This window comes from Silene latifolia, chromosome 10 (genome assembly GCF_048544455.1).
Source record: "Silene latifolia isolate original U9 population chromosome 10, ASM4854445v1, whole genome shotgun sequence".
Lineage (NCBI taxonomy): Eukaryota > Viridiplantae > Streptophyta > Magnoliopsida > Caryophyllales > Caryophyllaceae > Silene > Silene latifolia.
Window position 1 is genome coordinate 53,759,180 of NC_133535.1, and position 5,041 is coordinate 53,764,220.

At 40.7% G+C, this 5,041-nt stretch overlaps 1 non-coding gene across 1 annotated transcript; it reads right to left on the reverse strand.

The window, feature by feature from the left end:
- Positions 1 to 1,113: 1,113 nt before the first annotated feature.
- Positions 1,114 to 1,220, reverse strand: LOC141609995 (small nucleolar RNA R71). Its single transcript, XR_012527893.1, has one exon. It is a non-coding gene; the product is annotated as a small nucleolar RNA R71 (small nucleolar RNA).
- Positions 1,221 to 5,041: the final 3,821 nt, after the last annotated feature.

The following is a 5,041-nucleotide window of genomic DNA, read 5'->3' on the forward strand; positions in this document are numbered from 1 at the left end:
TCCTAGGATTGTAAGATATAACCCAACTCAATCCATCACAACAATAATTGCTTGCTTATAATTTGAGAACATGTTTGTATGATCATATCCCATGATTCCCCTATGAACCCATGACACCCTAGTGCTTTTAATCAATTTTTTACACCGTTATTTCATTTATCTTGTTAGTTTATTTTCATTGCTATTTTAGTTTAGTAACCTTCTACATCAACCCAATTTGTGACACCCCTAGACACCACTAGTTACAATAGAATCTTTATTTCAATACCCGTCCCTTGGGATCCGACCTTTACTTGCCTCTTTACTAATTGTAGAGTTGTTTGTGAAGTATAAATTGTGTTTTGTATCGACCATTGACCAACGACCACATATGCTTAATTGTGAACACCAAATGGCTCCGATCAAAAATGGCGCCGTTGCCGGGGACGGTGTTTAATTGATTTAAGATTTCTTTTATTGTTTTTAGTTGTGTCTTTTTCACCTTGGGGAAGTAAAACTCCTCAAGGATTGTTCTAATTGTTTTTGAGTTGTTTGATATTTTGCATGTCTAGAAGGTTACAAAGAGATTTGTTACCTTTTGACCGTGAAATCGAAAGAACCTTGACGAATAATAGGAGACTTGTTAGGAGGAATTTGGGAGGTGTTGGTGAAGTTGTTCAACCCACTAGTGAGTTTGTCAATCCTTTCGCAATAGAAGGAGAAGAGAACCCATTAAACAATACCACACAAAATCCACCTACAATGCCTAAATTCTCGTCACACTCTATACCCACCGAGGAGGATCTACCAAATGGTACTCCTACCCCACAACATCTTACCGGAAACTTTATTGCCAAGTCCGCCTTCATCCAACTAGTTGAGAGGAGCCAATTCTGGGGAATGCCTAGTGAGGACCCTCATTCTCATATGGAAACATTTTGTGATTATTGTGAAGCTATCTCTCAAACGGGCGTGACTCAAGACCAAATAAGATGGGTCTTATTTCCTTTTTCGTTAATCGGCACCGCAAAACAATGGTTGAAGGGCCTTGATAAGGCCACCCTTGGAATAGATTCTTGGAAGAAGCTAGCTCTAGCTTTCTACAAAAAATTCTACCCACCGGAAAAGACCAATATGCTAAGAGCTCAAATTACGGGTTTTAAGCAAAGGGATGAAGAATCTTTGTATGAAGCTTGGGAGCGGTTCAAAGGTATTTGTCGCTCATGTCCTCACCATGGACTTAGCGAATGGTTTTTAGTGCAACAATTTTGGAATGGTTTATATGAAGATTCAAGGAACATTCTCAATATGGGATCAAATGGAATGTTCACCGAAGTTGATGACAATCAAACATGGAACAAGATTGAGGAAATGGCGGTCCATAATTCGCAATATAGTAGGCCTCGCAAGGCTACTAGAGGAAAGTATGAAGTGGACACCGTTACTCAATTGGGTGCTCAACTTAGTGCTCACATTGACACAATCAACTTGAAGTTGGAACAAGCTATGGCTAGACTTGAGGAAAGCTCAAAATCATCAAAGCATCATGTCAATGCCATGACGGCATCCTCATCAATCCCAAGCGGGATATGTGAGAATTGTGGAACCTTAGGTCATGACTCAAGCGAATGTAGGGGAACAACCGAGCAAGTCAATGCTTTCCAAGCTTACAAAAGCGGTACCCCTTATTCAAATTTTTACAATGAAAACACCAAGTTCCATCCAAATCTCTCATACAAAAGCCAAAATGTCCAAAACCCTCAAACAACATACACTCCACCACCCATGAGAAATCAAAACCAAAGACCCTTTTTCAATCAAAACCAAGGTTACCAAAATCAAAATCCATACAATCACCACAATGACCAAAGTTTTGATGTCCAAAAAGCGGTCCTTCAAATGCAAAAGAATCAACAAGAATTTTTCACCCAAATGCAAAAAGATAGCCAAGCAAAAGACACCACCATCAACAACATTCTAGCTCACACCAAGATGTTGGAAACACAATTGACCCAACTAGCATCTTCGAGCTCGCAAAGACAAAAGGGGCAATTACCACCTCAAGGTAATCCCCTAGACATGAAACGGTTAGTGCCATTCACTTGAGAAGTGGTACAAGGTATGAAGCACCGAAGGAGCAAGTTGAGGATGAAGTTGTGAGAGCTAGTGAGAATGAAGTTGTGGTACAAGGTCCCAAAGAAGGGGAATCATCAAAAGAAGAAAGTTCAAAGAAAAATGAAGACAAAGCCAAAGAAAAGGAGCCCATTGTGATTAGACTTCCTTTTCCAAGTCGTCAAGCCAAGCCTAAATTTGATGATCAACTTGGAAAGTTCATGGAAATTGTGAAGAACTTAGAAGTCTCAATTCCTTTCACGGAATTAATCAATCACGTTAAGCCTATACAAAGTACATGAAAGATATCCTCACAAAGAAGAAGTCGATCCGGAAACTTGAGACTATCGCCTTCACTAAGGTGAGTAGTGCCATACTTCAAGGAGTTCACCTCCAAAGTTAAAGGATCCGGGAAGCTTCTCAATACCGTGTACCATTGGCGACACAACGATCAACAAAGCCTTATGTGATCTAGGGGCTAGTGTGAGTGTCATGCCGTATTCGGTAAGTAAAAGGTTGGGAATGGGAGAGCTTAAATGTACCAATATCACTCTTCAAATGGCCGATAGATCGACGAAGACACCGCTAGGGATATGGGAAGATGTCCCCGTGCGAATTGGGAAGTTTTTCATCCCGGTGGACTTTGTCATTGTTGATATGGAGGAAGATTCCAACATTCCAATCATCTTAGGAAGACCTTTCCTACACACCGCGGGTGCGGTGATTGATGTGAAGCATGGAGAGCTCACTCTAGAAGTGGGAGATGAAAGCATAACTTTTAATCTTGACAAGACCATGAGAGCTCCTCGTTTGCATGAACCATGTTTCATGATTGATCATTATAGCCGAAAAGATGAGAAGAAGAAATCGGAACTCCAATGGAGGAAGAAAGTTGAAGATGCTCCATTCAAAGAGCAAGTGAATTGTGACAAGGAGAGCTTGCAAAGCTCATCAAAATCAACCAAGGAAGAAGATGATGGCCTCATTGGCCAAGAGAAGAAATTGGGAGAGTTGTCTCCATCCAAGCAAGAGATTTTCAATGATCAACTCAATGAAGTTTGTGGTCTTTGGGACGACGAATTTGAAGGGATCTTTAATCCCTACATTGGGCATGCCATCGATCATGATCAACAACAAGAACCACGGTCTATTGAGGACCTCTACCATAACAATGAACAAGCTTTTGATTACTTCTTCAAGGTGTTAAGCAACATCAACAACACCTTGAACATGCCTCCTTGACATCTCATCAAGAATGAGAGTTTGGTGGAGTCCTCCCTAAACCACCACTTGTAAATATTTCTAACTCCCTAACTTACATTTAATTTTTGCATTGCATTTTTGTCATTTTTGGATTTATTTTTACTTTGATCAAAATAATTGTCATGAAAAGAGAGAAGTGAGGGAGGGACTAATGATTTAATTGATGTGTAGTGCTTTACCTTAGTGTGGGGATGGCAATTTCCTAGGCTATTCATGCCTTAGTAGTGCCCCCGCAATGAAGAACACAAGATTTGAAAGAAAGAAAGAAAGAATGATAAGGGAATACGTTGGTGCACGGATGGACCTGAATCCGTGTACACAAGGACCAATCCGAGCGGATTCCCGAGAATCCGCCCGTCTACGAGGATCCGAGCGTCCTGCGAGAAGACGCCTGTCTTGGGCCGAGCTGAAAACTCGCAAAATTCTTGATCGTTGAAGAATCCGAGCGGATTCTGGAAAGACGCCCGTCTCACGTAATCCGTCCGTCTTGTAAACAATCCGCCCGTCTTTCACCAAGAAAACAAAGAAAAATCTCTGGACAAGAATCCGTCCGTCTCAAGAGAAATCCGCCCGTCTCGTCTCGCGAGAATCCGAACGGATTCCCCGAGAATCCGCCCGTCTCTAGGCGGGATTTTTGAAAATTTGAAGTCAAGAATCCGAGCGGATTGCGCCTAATCCGCACGGATTGTCCCTGCATCCTAATATTGTCGAGTTCTTTAAATACCCACCCCACCTTCATTCATTCATTCATTCACTCATAAACACTACCCATAACATCAAAACCCTCATCCTCTCCATCTCAAAAACAAAAACCCTCAACAAAACTCACCAAAATCAAATCAAACCATCTTTCAAATAACAAATCAATCACTCCATCTTCATTAATAATCAAAACCAAGAACAAAATCTTCACCTTTGAATTGATTTTTGTTCTCATAAAGGCAAAGCCTTTCACTTTCAAAATCGATTTGGGCATTCTACAAATTGAAGATTTTTGATCTTTTTCTTGGTTAGCTCATCAAATGGCAAGAACAAAGGGAGCAACAAAAGCAAAGGCAAAGGCAACAAAAGCACCAAAGACTACAACTCTCTCTCAAAGGCAAAAAGCTCTACAAATGAAGAAAGCTTTGGCAATGGTGGTATCAACACCAAGCTTGGAAGTGCAACCACCTCAACAAATTCCTATGGAAGCATCGCCCTCTACTCCGGTAATTAATCAACTCTTGCATTATCCGGAGGTAACATTCATTTCCGACTCCCATAGAAATACATTTGTCAAGTTTGCTATGAGACAAATTCAATCCACCAAATTCATATGCCAAGATGCTTTAGAGAAGTTGGGTATTCTTGAACAAACAAGAATCTTTTTCAATGCCATGTGTTTAAAGAAATTGTTTGAAATGGAGGAAGTAACATACCCTTCCCTTGTCTTGGAATTCTTAAGTTCTTTAAAAGTGACAAAAGTTGAGAATAGGGAAAATATTGAGTTTCGTCTAGCTAACACTAGTAGACGCATTTCCTTTCCGGAATTGGGTGCAATTTTGGGTCTTAGCGATGAACATAAATTCTATAAGCAATATGGGAAGTATGATCCCGAGCCTCTTTGGGAGGCAATCTCCGGGAAGAAATTTGAAGATTTTAAAGCTTGTCGTGCTCTTTTGGTCCATCATCCGGGCATAAGAATATG